Below are 16,380 nucleotides of genomic sequence, written 5' to 3'. Positions count from 1 at the left end.
AAAAAGGTCTTTACTACATCTTCCTGTTTTGTTACCTTTTTGCTATTAATCGCCAAAAGCCAGGGTGATCTCTAATTTTTGCTGCACTTATTAATTCCAAGCAGATGTTGTCATCCCAGTTTTTCTTCGTTTGTACCCGTAGTCTCTTGTATTTAGTCCTTTTCTCTCTTAAGGCCGTAACATTGTTATTTTTTGTTGCCAATATAAGCTCTTTTTTTGCCTCACGGCACTCCTTATTGTACCAGGGATTTACTAAGCTACTTGTTCCAGTTTTCCCTGCTCTCTCTTTGGGGATTCTGCTCAAAATAGGTTTTAGTGCTTCTTCCAATACTTGGTTTACAGTCAATATTGGGAATTCCGCAGCAGGCGATCGATATGTGGAGCAATGACGTCTGTAAAGGTGTCATAAATTTGCGTCATAGCCTCATTATTCCCCACTGTAAGTGGCCATTTTAACGCTCTACGGTTAGTATCTTCCTTGCTCCCCAGAGTTATTTTAAATAGATACGCTGCTAGTGTCAGGTGTAGGGGGTAATGGTCACTATCAATTCTAGCATCCACTACTAAATCTTGTACATATGGCCAGAACCAAATGGATGTTAAAATGTAGTCCATGTTACTCTTACAATTACCCCTGTTAAATGTGGTGACATTTGGACTATCTGAAGGTAATCGACCATTGCAAGCTCTAAGTCCATGCCCTTACACCAGTCTCATAATTTGGGCAACTGCAACTGAACAGGGCACTATTGGATCACTTTCTAAAGTGGGGATATTATGTGCCGTATCTTGATCTTCGAAGATTTTTTCCAGGCCCACCACTAGCTCAAATTTACAATTTAGATCACCCCCCCCCCCCCCCCCCCACAATGACCATTGCCCTCCAGTCAATTGAGCCTAAAAATTGATCAAGCTGATCTATCACTAAAGATTCCTTGCTAGATGGGCTTGGTCTATTAAAAATATTTATTAAATATATTTCAGTTTTATCCCATGTAATAATCGTCACACCAATTATGTCCTGTGATGAGAAGTCCAACTGGGTTATATCAATACCAAGGGTGACTTTTACTCCTATAACAAGGCCACCCGAGGGCCTACCTCCAACTGAGGGGGTAGCATTGACACTGTATGTTCTATACCCAACCTTGTGGGGGGTTTCTAGAGCCCAGGTCTCTTGAAAGAGGCATATATCACATTGTTCTATATAGTCCTGCCATTCTGTATCCCTTAAATTCCTTTTCAGCCCTGTGATATTCCATGATGTAAGTCGTATTTCCAGTTACTCTTGTTCCCTTATTCCCAAATTCGCTACAATGTCCAACTCATTTCGGGACTCATGAACTACATGGGGTTCAATGACCAAGTTGGGGGGGGGCTTTTGTATTTTTATATAAAACCGGACATAATTCAGATGTGACCACTTGTTTGCTGAGCCCGGGCACCAATGGTATATTTGAGATCTCTTTAGACCTGGCTATGTCCTGTGATCCTTCTGAGCTCTCACTCAAAAATACTTGCGTCTGTGCGTGCCTTAGTTTTATATATGACTAACAGATCATCTGGTATATTAATAGCGGAGAGGGATATGGGAACTCGAGAGTTATCAGAAGAGTGTAATTGGTGTTCTGCTGAAATTGATTGTCAGTCCAGGGCATCTAAGTCCGATAGTGGTATAGAATCTTTATTGCTCAGTTAATTAAAACCATTGCAATTATTGACATATAAAAACCATAAGTTAAATACAATTGGTGATTAAAAGAGAAAATGACAAATATATATTTACAACAAGATTAGCTTTGAATAAAAAAAATTTAAAAAGTGTAATTATGATGATTACAGTGAAAAGGAAAGTCAGTTTATTTTGCGCCTGAGTGTTGACCAAGCTATGGTGTTTATTGCTGGGCCTGTTGGATCATGGGACTCCCCTGCAGTGTTATTGTGTCCTGTTTTTACCATTCGGATATCGGCCATTACCCATATCAAGTCAAATGTTTCCTTATCAATTTTGGGTTTCACTTTGTTAGTATGCATCGGCCTGTTTTCGCCCTCTGTCATTCTTGTTTCTTTACTGCTTTGTCCAAGAATTTGACGACGTGGCTTGCTAATTGAATGTTCGTTCCGTCCAAGGAGGCCTTTACTGCCTGCCGGCGTGTTCTTATGCCCAGCCTGTTGAAATGCTTTTTTAGGAGGGATCTACGCTCTGCGTCCAGACCTTTACAGGTGCATAGTAGATGCAGGATGTCTTCCTTTGAGTTCCCACAAAATCGGCAGTTGATAGTTTCTTTAGGTCTTAACCATGGGGGAAGATGGTTTTGCACTGGAAGTTGGCCCAGCCGTAGACGTAGGAACTTCTCCTTTGTACGCCTAGTAAACCCGACTCCTAGGTAGCTTTGGCAGTGGCTGGTTGTGTAGCTTTGAATGACTGTCCAGCCATGGGCCCGGGTTGCTAGGCTTGCTTTGTCCTCGATTAACGACAAGGATCTAACTGATTTGTTAACCAATTGTTTAAAGATGTTATGAGATTCGCTGCTCATCCAGGCTTCTTGAATACACAAAGAATTTAAGGAGTGGTTAAGATGTAGCGCGGCCGCGCTCTTTCTCTTGCTTTCCATCTCTTTCCATAGGTGGTGATTTAGGGTTGTAGGTTCCCCTCTCTTTATTTTGTGCCAACTTTTGGCATAGGCATCCATTCGCTCTAGAGTTTGGTTTCTCAGGCCAAATTCCAGCCTAATTTGTGCCTGGGAGGTGTAGTTGGGCAGACTGAAGATTATTCTCATTGCCTTCGCTATTGTGCTATTCAATTGCTGGGCGTCCCCTCCTCGGAGGCATTCGCTACCGTAGGTCAGGGCCGATGTTAGTTTTGCCTGTAGCACTTGAAGCAGAGGTGTAAAGCTTCGGCCAGCTGCTTTTGTTTTGAGGTTCCTTAGTGCAATCCCTACGCTAGTGCCCCTCCGTTTTATTGCTTCCTTTTGCAGGTTGAATGAGCCCTTTCTATCAAAGATTACCCCCAGGTACCTATACTCCTCTACAGTCTCCAGTATGGATCCTCCCATGTGCCAGTGAAATCCTGCTGATGGCCTTATTGCGTTAATCCTCATTGTTCTGGTTTTTGAAAGATTGATGGTGAGGTTATTGTCTATCGAGTACTTAAACGTAGTGCTGAACAGATGTTGTAGCCCTATCGGTGTTCTGCTTATTAGGGCAATGTCGTCAGCATACATTAAGTTGGAAATAGTGAGGCCTCCTAGGCTAGGGGCAAGAGAGTTAGTTTCGTCCAGCAGGTTTGCCAGGTCGGACATAAAAATGTTGAAAAGTGTTGGAGCTAGGACACAGCCTTGTTTTAAGCCTTTCGTGGTCGTTATTTTTCTTGAAAGGAAATCTCCTGGACCTAGCTTGACTTGGACCCATGTGTCCGTATGAAGTAGGATCAGCTGTGTAAGAAGGCCTGATGGGATGTTCTTTTTTTCCAGTTTTGCCCATAGTAGGTTTCTGTTGACAGTGTCAAACGCTGAGGTGAAGTCAATGAAGCATACATACAGGGGGAGGTTAGCTGCCTTTGTAGCGTCAATGAGGAGCGAGAGAGCTAACATGTTTGATGATGTGCCCATTTGTTTACGGAATCCTGTCTGGGTTATAGGAATAACTGCATTTTCTTCTGTCCAGTCCTGAAGCTCTTCTAATAGGAGACCGGCGTAATATTTGGCTTCGTTGTCAATTAGGGCTATTAATCTATAGTTTTTTGGATCCTTTACATTGCCCTTCTTGTGTATTGGTGCGATTATCGAGCCTTTCCATGACGCTGGGATAGTTGCAGTGTCTGTTATCTGCTTGAAGAGTGGCACTAGGGCTGCTGCCGAATAGTCCGGATTTTGTTTGTACAATATTGGGGGAATCCCATTGGGGCCTGGCGCCCCCTCCACTTTCCCCATCGCAATCCTGCTTATTATTTGTTTTTCCGTAGGGTCAAATGCATTCCTGCCCAATTGTAACGTCCATATTGGACTATTTTTGATCTTATCCGTTCGCCTGGTAGTTGGGGGCTGTGACGCTGTGTTGAAATGTGCCTGGAGATGATTGGCCCAGGCTTCCTCGGATACATAAGAGTCAATGGTCGGAGTCCTGGAATTCTGGAGTGAATTAACTGTTTTCCAGAATCTTCCGCTTGTGTTGGTTCCTTTAGCATCGTGTAGAAGTCTTGCCCACATTTCTTCCTCTTCTTCCCTTTTACCCTGCCAAATAATTCTCTTTTTTTCCTGTTTTAAGTTTTGCATCTCCAATTGGATTATTGGGTCCGGTCCGTCGCGATGTAGTTTACGCAGCAGTTTATTGATGTTACTTTTCAGGAGCTTTATCTTGATGTTTTGATTTAAGGCCTTGTCGCGCTTGCCAGTTAAGTCAGTTCTCTCTCCTTGACTTTTATAGCTATGATGCCGTGTCTTAGATTTCCTTGTGTGGGCCTGTCCCAGGCTCCTCGTGAAATGTTCCCAAGCGTTGAGGTACTCAGTGTTATTTGTGATGCACTTTTCCCACCGGCTTTTTGCGTCAGTTGTAAGGCCTTCCAGATTTGACGTTTTGCATTTAATTCTTTTTTGTACCACCTGCAGTGAACAATCCATGTTTATCACTGGTCTGACTTGCACCACCCCCTGGAAGTTGAGGCCAAATTCTTGGGGCTGATGGTCGCTAGCTGACATTGTGCCAATTCGGAAATCCGTGATTTTTGCGAAGAGATGCAAGGATACAAATGTGAAGTCTATAGAGGAGCTGACTGTTGAATTATGAAAAGTAGCTGACGGGGGGCTATCCTTTGCTAAGCGGCCATTTAGTGCTGCCAGATTTAGGTGTTCTAAGTCCTTGGTGCTTGAGCTTGACAACCGGTTTTGGTTACCCTATTTGCTTGTTGCTTGTTGCTTGTTATGGGATTTCCCATGCAAGGAACAGTTCTTCTAACGATGTGTCCCTTGTTTGAGGCCCTCCCAGAAACATATTAAAGTCCCCTGTAACTATGAGGCTTGTATTCGCTATCTCTATCAATGTTTTTGAGATCTCTTCTACCAGGATGGACATTCCTGTTTTTTTTCCCCGGGGATGTAGATATACATTAGTCAACCTTAGATTTTGTTTTGAACCTTTTCCCCTCACTTCTAGTTCTCTTGTGAGGATGCAGTTGTTACCTGTCTGTTTCGCATTTGTGTACTTTGATTCGTTAAAGGTCTTTATTGCGGTGTATATTGTAAGACCGCCCTTTGGATGGCTGTATTTCGTGATTCTAATCGCTGGGAGGTGATGTGTTAAAGCCTTGGATGTGAAATGGTTGTTCTAGCCAGGTCTCCTGTAAGGCTATTACATCAAATGTTTGAAGATAAGAAAGTAACTGGAGGTCGTCTCTTTTATTTCCTAAGCCATTAATATTCCAAGAACATATTCTTAGTTGTTGCTGTATGACTGGATTTTGTTGAGTGTTTTGTCAAGACTTTCCGGACCTTGTGTTTATTGTCCTTGCTATCCAGTTCCAGTCGGTTTGGTAAATTGGGCATTGCTCTTGCCTGTTTGTCCTGGACGGTGAGTGGCTTCTAGCCCCCTTTAGGACGCTTTCAGTTTTTCCTTGTAGTAGCTTGCTTGTTGGTTCGTGGATTTGTCTCTCTTTATGTACCTGGCATAGTGGTTCCGGGTAACCTGTTATTCCCATTCTTTTTAAGCGAATCCCCCAAGTTAGAAAGGTTGACTCAAATTCCATAATTCTCTTCACTATTTCATTCCTTAGCCATGTTGTTTTTGTAATCTCCAAGTTTGACAAGTGGTAACTATGGATGAATTCCACTGCCGCTAGGTCTTTTGTGCTGATGTCAGTCAGGTTGCTAATAGTAGATAATAAGAGTAAGATGTTGCCTCGGTTGAGGATGTCCCCGCTCCCTCTTGAGTTGTAATCTGGAATGAACAGTATTGTGCTACTATCGGTTTCCGCCTGGATGGACTCCCGTTGATTGTCGTCTTTTGGGCCCTTATCCCTATATGGGATTTCGTTTATTATGACAGGTTTTAGGTCCTCCCTCTGCCCTTCCCGGATTGTCATGTTGGCCTTGACTCTGGTGTCTTCTTTTGGGGGCGGGCTTTTACTTTTGTCTGCCATTGGTCCCTCCCTTAAGATTGTGAGGGTGTGGTTTTTAATTTGTGGAGGCTCTTCCGCCTTCCTAGCCGGTGGGATTGTTGTGATTGTGGACGAGTTTGCTGTGTCTTCTACTGCTTCTTCTTCTGGGACTTCTGCTGCTGCAGCTTCCGGGAAGGTGGTTGCCCTGTGGAAAAAAGTTTGTATGTTAAACGTCTTCTTTCTTCCTTTCCTTTTTTGTTTTCGTAATCTTTTGTTTACTGCCTTGGGTTCTTCCTTACTTGCCTTTCCCATAGCGTCATTGAGGGCAGTTGTCGCTGTGTCAGGATGAGGCCCTTGCGTGTGTTCGAGTTGTGTATCTGTTTGTGGCAGGGCTTTGCTCCTTTGGATGGCAGGTAACTGCCTTAAGGTTTTCCCTAGGGTCTCCGCATAGGTATCGTTGGTCGGTTTATTAAATTCTAGGCCGGTTCGACTATTTGGCTCAGTTTGTCCTTTTTGGCTATTTTGTGTAGTTGATAAGTTCTGTGTGTTTGTGGTAACTGGGTGTTCTCTGGGTAGTATTAATTGTTGAATTTGACTTTCTTTCCCAGATCCTGGGTTGTTGTAGGGTGTATTTTTCGTTTTTTGTTTTAGGTCTGCTAGGATGTCTTCCAGGAGTTGAAGGAGGGTAGTGAGTTTGTCTACTATTGTGTAGCATGCGCAGCTCGGCTGCTCTATTTTTGTTTCCGTTTGGACCCCCTTAATCATGCAGTTCATGTCTGCCAGCTTGTTATCAATTTTGGCTACGTGAATAGCCAAAAAGTTCAGGAGGGATAGTTGGATGTCCATTTTTTCCGAGTGATACTGCATTGCCTTTATGGATAATTGGAGTGTGTTTAGCAAGGATGACCATAGTACATCTGCGCTTTTTGGGAGGTCTTCTGTTGGCGGCGTCCTCTCGGAGTCATCAGTTGGTCGGATCTTCTCGGGGTCTTGCTTTCTTTCTGGATTGCTGACGTCGAGCTGTATGGCAGATGGTGAATATGATGCTACCAGCCTCCCCCATTCTTCTGTTGTTAGCTGAGCATACTCTTCCATGTTAGAGGATGCAGATTGGGTAAGGACCTGGCTTGTGTCAGAGCTTCTGTTTTTTTCCAAAAGATCGATTGCTTCTAATGGCTCCCTTGCCTGTGTTTTCCCTGGTTTGCTTGCCCATCCCGCCCCATTGGTTAAAATTTTTACCGTGTCCTCGTTTGCTGCAGTTTCTACACCTTCCAGCTTTGGTTCTGTCTCTCTGTCCCGCCCCATGTCGGTATAATCTCTATCTGACTGAGTCACCAGAATGTAGTGCTGATCCCGAAGTGGGACCTGTACAGTCCTCATAGTACAGCTGATGCTCCCTGTGTTGGGTTCTGCTTTGTTTTTTGTCAGACTTATTAGGGGGCTCTGGAGGTAGCTCTGGGGATGGCTCAGTTAGAGTTTTCTGCTCGGTGGGTCCTAATGAATCTATTTTTCTTGTGGGGTTTTGCTCGTCACAGCTGTTCGCTATCCCTGTTGCTGGATCTTGGAACTGTGCTGTCACCTGGGTTACGATGTTTGGCTCCAGGGGAAGACCCCTTTTGGTGGTGGGATCTGTGATTGTGGTATTGTGCCCACTGTTATAGTGGTTATTTGTGTTTTCAATTTGTGGGCTCCTGTCCTCTGGTATGTAAGAAACCCACATTTTTGTGCCGTACTTCTCTTTGATACCTTCACGGTGGTTGGTTTGCGTGCCCCCTTGTGGTACCATTGGCGAGGGCAGCCCCTTCAGGTTTTTTGTGGAGCTTAGATAAGAGCCGGGCTCTTTCAGAAATGAGAAAAAGGAGTAAATTTTAGGTTGAGCGCTCTTTCTCTCCGTTTTGTTGTTGTTGAAGGCTGCTCTTTCTGTGATTTCTGTAATTTCTGGCGTTAGATCTAAAAACACGGCATTTTCTTGTTCTGTCAATGGAGTGACTGTGTCTGTATTGGTGTTACATTTCCGCTTGTTGGCCCTGCGTCGTTTGGCAGGAACGTTGTCATTTTCAGTTGCTTTCCTAATTTTGCCTGACCTCATTGTGTGCTTGGTCTGGCACAAATTCCTGAAGGTCTTTTTTTTTTTTTTTTTTTTTTTTTTTTTTGGGGCTTCTATGTGCCGCCAACTAATTCAGGATTCTTGTGTTCCTTTGATATAGAGGATTGTTGGTGGATTGGCGGGAGTTTTGTATCTTATCAAGGATTCCTTTATCTAGCTTTTATTGTTTTTTTTATTTGTTGGTTGTATTGCTGTTATTTTCTATGACTCACTATGACTCGCTAACCAGGAGGGTTTTATTTTAGTCGGTGAGTACTTGAGTTGTGAAAGGTTTTTTCTTTTTTTTTTTTTTTGAGAACGAAGCTGTGAGAAAAACTGAAGTAGTACTATTTGGATTACTCAGTACAGTTCCCAGGGGTAGACGTTCAAGTGCGTCTCTTTGCTTTGTATTATGGTCCTGAAACATTCCCTGGGTATTCCCTCTCCGATCCTTAATTTCAATATAGGGTTCGGTATAGGGGGATCTTTTGCTTTACAACTTGTACAACACAAATTATCAGATAAATTCACACTTACTGATGCTGGTGCTAAAGAACCCCCCCCCCCCAACAACATTAGCGTGTGAATTTACAATACTGCCGCTTAAATTGTCTGTAACAATGTTCACCTGTTCCAATTCTTTAATGTGAGCCAACACAGTTCCCAAAGTTGACTCTATAGTTGAGATGAGGGTATAGTCCCCAATGCACTCTTGTCTTGGGGATGAAAAAGAGAACAAGTCTGCATCTGTCTGTGTTCTAACGGAGTTAGTCAACGGAACTGCTGAGTCAACTGCATGAACTATTACTTGATCAACGGGTTTAGTTCCTTTTGTGTTCTTGTTCTTTTGAGGGCCAGTGCCACGCTTTTGTTTGACTTGAAGTTGTCTCTCCTTGGTCTCCTCTGGTGGCTTAGATACCAGTGTTCTTGTAACTATGCTTGGCCCATGTGACCCATTTGACACTGTTATTGGTGGTATATCCAAAGGTGGCACAGGAGAATTCATGGGTGTGTTTTGCAGTGTAATAGACAGTGGTGGATGTGATAAATCCCCCAAATTTGGGATTCCTAGTGATGAGCGTCTCTGTAGTATTGATGGATCTAATGAAAGTCGCCGCTCTGTCATTTGTTTCATGAGTCAAGAGCGATTCTGCTCTGACTGTAAATGCATCTAAAGTGCCTGCTACTCTTTTGCGCTTGGTCATGGTCTTGCTCATATTAAATTGGGGGCCGTGGATAGCTCGATGGCCTCCGCACAATCATGCAATGCAGCACAGATAGCTATTTCCCAAATAATAAAACGTATATGCAATAGTACCTGTAGTCTGGATAGCGTAATCTAGAGCCGATACCCACTTGTCAAGAGGGTGGCCCAGCCCGGCCGCTGATGGGCGCAGACGGGCCTGCCCTTGGCCGGGGCGTGCCCACGCGCGTCCCGCGTCGCGGGAGCCCTGTGACCCTTTTATGCGCCTCCTGGCATTGCTTCTGGCGTGGGCGGTGTGCGCACCACTAAGGCAATGCTCCCCGTGCGACTGTGGTGGTGGTGGCGGCAAACACAAGGCAGGAATCCGGTAAGTTGAGTTGGAGGTTAATTTAACATCGGGTTTAGCGCAAACGTCATTAAAAAACAGCAAAATGAGTTCACAACTTAGCAAACTTAAACCCATCATACTCTTATTGCCTAAACAGAGGGCATCGCTGTAGACGATATCCATTTCAGACTCCAATTTTGCAGTAGGTTTTATCTGGGCCTCCTGATTTGTTTAATCCAATGGATTCAAAAAGCTCTGAACACAGTTGTCTCCTTTGAAGCAGGCTAAACTGCTTCCACGAAGACACTTGAACCAGCCCACGAAAAAATTGGATTCAAGCTTAGATGTGTTTTATATAAATGAACCAAGAAATTGGCTCCTGAAATTCCTGTTGAGCTCTGTTCAACGGAGGTGAAGCACAGGGGAAATAATAAGTACTGGGCTACAATGGTAGCGGTCTGGGTCGTTTGCTTGTGGTGTCCTGGGGTTTATTCTACTATAATTCTGCAAACTGGGCAAAGAAACCTTTTCTGCAGTTGATTTTCAGGGTATCAAGGGCGAGCAGTCGGAGGCCTTTCAGGGAGGTAGTTTATAGAGTAGACACTCCAAACTGAACAGGTACAGTAATTCATTGTCCAGCCCAGTGCTTTTTGTTACGTAACAAGTGAAGTATTTTAACATTTCTTGTGTCTCGCGTCTTGTTTTGGTTTGAAAAATCACCACAAGTTGGTATATTACAGGTGCTGTGAGGGCTATCTGCACAGAAATCAGTAGACTAGATTAAAGGGCAGGTGCAGGACAGGCTTTGGGTGCAGTTGAGCAGTTTCCTTTGATTCTGTGACCCTCAGACAAGTCTGTATTTACTTTACTGTACAGTGCTCTCTGAGCAGGGTTATTGTTAAAGCATCAAGCCCACAGAAATCTGTAGCAAAGTTCAGACTGCTCGTTTCAGACAATGGTTTTACCTGAGATGTAGTGCACTTGTTAGACTTGAGTGCGCACCAAAGCTACACAGATGAGCAGAAGCACTCATGGGCGTAGCGACTTGGCCAGGCAACCCTTCCTCCTTCCCTTTGTGCAGGATCTGGTTCAGGAGCTAGCACTCCTGTGGACATCTGCTTCAGTGGGGTGGATCACATCACTCCTAGAGATTGCCTTTTCCCCCCCTCATCCATGATGCGGGTCCCTGATCTCGGTGCATAGAAGGTAGTCAGCACAAGTTTGTTGTCCTCCTCTGCTGGTGATTGTTGGAGCAGGCACACTAAGGAGGAAGGGGGTGGCTGAGCTGGTATGGCTCATTTTGCTTAGATGTAGAAACACTGGCGGGGACTGAGAGACCTTCGTACAGACTTGAGTCAACTCTGGTTAGTCTCTCACAAATGGTCAACTCTTCTGGGGACCCCTTTTCCAGACTCAGTAGGTAGGCTTTTCCTTCCTCCTGCAGTCAGCTCTTGTGGGTCAAGTTCAACTTATCCCTCTTTTCAGCAGGTCATGCAGGCCCTTTGGTCACAGGAAGACTCAGTTCCTCAAGTAAGATGCGCAGACTTTTGTTGTCTCCTCTGCGAGATTGCTGTCCGAAAGGCATCAGGCCTATATCTCGGAAATTCTTTGTGTACTTTGCACATCTCTCTTTTTCTTGCTCTTAATGAACTTTAAACAGTATCCAAGCCTGGTAACATTGGTTACACTTTTATGCACACTTCTCAGACATGGGATGTTGATCCCACCATCATTAGTCAGGAACAGGTTTGAGGTGGTTCCTTTTCATGAGGTTTAGGCACGGTCTGTGTAAACAATGAGTAACCGCAGGTACATAATGGTGGCTGCAGGCAGGAGTACCCCAAACATGATCAGTTATGTGTGAAGTTTTTGCTTCTGGTTGTCATCAATATTCCTTTGTTTTAAAAAATAAATTTGTTTATTGGTATTTTGACAAGTTACAATAACCACACGCTTTAATGTGCCAACTGGGTTACATAGTTTGGCATTCGTGCATATATCTCTTTTTAATTAGGACCAATCAACGAGAAAAAAACAATCAAAACCGGTCAGTATGTCAGTATCCATGAAATCTAGGCAAACAATACGACACCATACATGTTGCAGTATTACTTGGCTATAGGGAGGACCACTCAACATATTAAGCCATAGCGCAGGATTACCCTACCTGTGAATAATGACATACTGTAGGAAGCTGGCTCTGTATATACTATACCAAAGTGTGGTATAGTGTGTGCAGAGTCCAGTGGAACCCCATAGGTAGGCAGAGGTAATGTTAGATAGCACCACACTCTCTATTTGTGGTAGTGTGGTCGAGCAGTAAGGCAGTATCAGAGGACAGTGTTAAGCATTTGTTGTACACACTCAGTCAGCAAATGAATTCACACACTCAGACTGAACTTCAGACCAATTGTTTTGTATAAAAATATTCTTTTAGTTATTTTATTTCCTAGAACCAAGCAAGCCTGGGACAGGTAAGTGATAAGTAAATATACAGATTGTAACACAGTTTGGATTGCAATTGTAAATGTTCTTTAATTTGATTACAGTAGTGTTACTGATAATGCAATGCTTTTCAGAATACAGTAAATATACTTTGAATGGGATTTTCAGTAAGATTACAGGTATGTTACTTTTGGATTACTTTTCTTACTCAGAGTAGTATACCTGGATACTACTCTGGGACGTAAGTAAGTAGGTAAGTAAAATCGTTTTTTTTTTTTTTTTACACAGTACAATTTTAAAGAATTTCTTCAGGTTTTCAAACTCCACACTTAGAAACTTTTCACAGAAAAACAGTCTGTTATCCTATGGAGGAAAGTAGTGTTATCGGTTTTGAGGTAAGTATTTGGTAGTGGGAGTTGAGGTTCAGGGGTCCCCCAGGGTCAAGGATGCACTCTAGTTACACCCTCAGCGGCACTAGGGCGGCCGGGTGCAGAGTGCTGAGGCCCAAATGTTATCCAACGGGTAATAGGGGGCCTCCGGTTGGTGGCTGCTGGCAAGCAAGCCACTTGGTTGTGGGAGCAAAGCTCCTTGACTTTATCTCAGGGCAAATGGGGAAACCGTGTAGCACCAAAGGTGCACCCTCAGCTGCACTAGGGCGGCCGGGTACAGGGTGCTGTTTCCACGTATGGCGCCCAGTTGTTTTCAATGGGGAACCTCCAGTTTGCAAAGGCACTGTAGGCTTGGGGACTAAGGTCTTCTGGGTGTGACCACCACTTCGAGAGGTAGGTTGGGAAGTTAGGGGGTTGGTTAGGTATCGTCTGTTTGGCCACCCAAGGCCGTGGGGCGTCTGGTGCAGGGGTGGCTTTTGGGGTCAGATCTTCTTACCAGCTCCTGGTTGCGGTTGGGGAGGACCTTTCAGATTTAGGCTGCAGGCGTCAGCTGGAGGCTTGAGGCAGGTCAGGGGTCGCCGGATCTCGGGTCAGGATAGCCGGGGTGACCCCCCCCCATGGTGTTTACCCACTCGAGCTCGGGCCGTGGATCGCGGGTGCAGCGTGGGGCAGATTTGCGGTGTCCGGCCAGGGCCTGAGGTTGCAGATGAACAAACCCGGTGTTCATGGGAGACAAAGACTTTGGTGTTGAAATCAGGCAGGTCCTCTGGGGTTTTCGAGGTTGCTGGCTGCAGGACACACCAGGATTTCGCAGGAGGAGGTTCGAGGTGGAGACAAGCCGGTAGGGCTGGGGCCAAGTCAGTGGGCGTCTTCCTCTTGTTAGCTGCTGCACACTTCTCCTTTCTCCTCCCTTCTTCTCCTTTCTCCTCCCTTCTTCTCCTTTCTCCTCCCTTCTTCTCCTTTCTCCTCCGGAAGCAAGGTTCAGTGGTGCCCCTATATACTAGATTTAGGGGCGTTACAGATAGTTAAAAGGCAGGAACCAATGGGTTCCCTCCCTGGGGTGGGTACACCCCTATTATGCCACCCTCCAGTGAGAGGGGGGCATGAGCCTGTCCCTGGTTGGATGAGTTCCCCCCCCCCCCCCCCATCTGCAAGATGGCTGGGACAGAGTTGTGCTTCACCTCGCCTCCCCCACCGGAGGGGTGGAGTTGGCAGAGGTGGGCACATCTCTCTTCCTCACTTGGTTTTCCCACCAGTTCTCCCACCCAAAGTGGGGGTCGGAGCCAGTGGCGACCAGTTGCTGAGAGCAGCAAGTGGCCTGGGGATGCTCACAAAGGCAGCAATCTTTTGAAGCTTCCCCTTCGTGAACCCTGCCCTTCCTGGGGGAGGAGGCTTGGCACCCGTTCCCAGGATGCGCATTGTTTCAGGCCCCAGAGAGCAGCAGGCTCTCGACCCAGGGGTCCAGAAACCAGTGTGGTTGTGGCAGCTGAAAGCAGCCACTCAGCCTGAACACTAGGGGTAGGTTAGGTTTCAGGGGGCATCGCTAAGATGCCCTCTGTGTGCATTTTTCACATAGGCATCAGTGTGGGTTTTATGTGCTGAGACGTTTGATACCAAATTTATCAGTTTTCAGTGTAGCCATTATGGTGCTGTGGAGTTCGTAATGACAAGCTCCCAGCACTAAGCCTTGGCAAAGCACTATGCTACGCTCGCGTAGTTTGCGAAGTTTGCGCGACTTCGCACTACGCGAATTGCACGTAGCACAGTGCAAATACGCGTAGCGTAGAGTTGCGTAGTGCAGCGGTCATTTTTGCTTGCTCGCGGTCCTCAACGTCAAGTTGGCGACCGCGAGCAAGCAAAATGACATCCCGGCGAGACTTTTTCCTCTTTCGCGATCAGCAAATGTAGTTGAGCTTATATAGCGCACAGCTACCCGCTGTGGGTTTCCCGGCGCTTGCTTAGGGAACCCGTCCTGGTATTCCCCTGTGAGATAGCAGGGTATCCACAAGGTGAAAGTCAGGCATCCCGCCGCGAGGGGCCGTTGTGGAGATTAAGCAAGCTATTGCCCAGAGTCGCAGAGTGTGAACCCGTGAGTCGAGGAGGCACCGGGACGAGAATTATCAAGTCCGTGGAATTTTTAGCCCAAGGCCCGCCGAGGCGGGGAATTGAACCCTGGTCCAGGACCGATCTCAGCTTCCGGGTCTGCCGCCTCTAACCCCTGAGCCACACAACATCAAGTTGGCGATCGCGAGCGTGGAAAATAAACCTCCTGGCGAGATTCTCAACGCAGGGATGTCAGGTTTCTCATTGCGAGTGGTCGCGTATGCTCGCGACCGCTCGCGATGAGAAACTACCAGTTTGCGTTGAGAAAGCTGCCGCTCGAGTAAAAATCTACTCGAGCGGCAGAAAACTACTGCTCGCACTGTGCAAGATGCCGTTTTCAATGATTGCACAGTGCCGGATGCTTGGCCGCACTGTGCTATCATTGAAAACGGCATCTGGCACAGTGCGAACAGAAGTGCACTTTGCGTAGCTACGCGTAGCTCTACTTTGCGAACTACGCCCAGGGTTACCCAGCAACATATACTCTTAACGGCAGCACTGCGCTTATAATGTCTAAGAATGGGGGGGAGGGGGGAGGGGGGATGTGTGTGTGTGTGTGTGTGTGTGTGTGTGTGTGTCCGTGTGTCCGTGTGTGTGTGTGTCCGCCCCTCCATCCCTCCCTGGGTGGCACAATAAGTGCTGCAGCCCTTAGAGGTCTTCCCTGGGTACCCATGGTACCATTTACCGTGGCCAGAGATGCCAATTGGGTTCGTTTTGGGGAAAGAACACAGGCCCTGGGAACCTGATTGGCAGGGACCCAGGGCACATAAAGTGAAAGTGCATCAGTAGTTTGGCAAAAAGTGGGGGGATTACTGCAACAGAAACCCGCTTTCCTATATATACCCTTCAAGACAACCCATGCACCACAGTTTTCTAAAAAAAAAAAGTCTACCTGCCTTCCCCCATTCAGTCCATCGAGCCCTTACTGTTCCCGGCGAGCCCCACGCAACGGCGTCTGCTCTTCATACTGCTCTGTCAGTTGTGATTATCAAGGCCAGTGTGTTGTCAATTTACGCTATAGCAGAACAGGTGATTGCACCACCCCGGCTTATATGCCAGGTTTCTGAGTGTTAAACCTCCCCCTCTTGGTGGAGTTACTGTTTGATGGTAGTGAGCGCAGCCAGGTTAAGACTGATTCCCAAATGTCCTTTTGTCTGAATTGTGTTTACATCAGTTCCCAGTATGTTGACAATTGGTTTTGACAGAAACTGATATCCTGTATCCATGCCTTGCTTGAGGGTGCATGTTTATCCCACCAATGTATTGCAACTCTACGCTTAGCTAATAATAATAACAGAGCATGTAATTTTCTCGATAGGTGTACCCTGAACGTATCCCACAATACCCATTGTAGGTACGAGCATTATGCGAGTTTCTAATATGGTATCTATCTTACTGAAAATGTCTGTCCAGTGTCTATATATGCGGGGCAGTACCATGCCATATGCAGGAATGTAGTTGAATCCACTCCGCACCTCCAGCATTTGTCGTCAGGCCAGAGCCCCATTCTACGTAGTTGGGTTGGCGTTCTGTAATATCTATGTAAGAATTTAAAGTGGATTAGGCACAATTTATAGTTGGGGGATAGTAGGTGCAATTACCCACAGCAGAAGTTCCATTGCTCCTCTGTAATTTGTGGACTTATTTCAGAATTCCAGTCTATTATCGCTTTTGGCTTGATAATTGGTGCATGCGTCTGCATTGTATTGTATAGTCTAGTTATCAGCTTTCTCG

At 45.8% G+C, this 16,380-nt stretch overlaps 1 protein-coding gene across 2 annotated transcripts in view; it reads left to right on the top strand.

The window, feature by feature from the left end:
- Positions 1 to 16,380, top strand: part of GMCL1 (germ cell-less 1, spermatogenesis associated) — a 615,261-nt gene that overhangs the window by 77,895 nt on the left and 520,986 nt on the right. The window lies entirely within an intron of this gene.

The sequence above is a fragment of the Triturus cristatus genome, chromosome 11 (genome assembly GCF_964204655.1).
Source record: "Triturus cristatus chromosome 11, aTriCri1.1, whole genome shotgun sequence".
In the NCBI taxonomy this organism is placed as follows: Eukaryota; Metazoa; Chordata; class Amphibia; order Caudata; family Salamandridae; genus Triturus; species Triturus cristatus.
The sequence above is the reverse complement of the archived record's forward strand: the minus strand, read 5'-3'. Positions and strand labels throughout refer to the sequence as shown.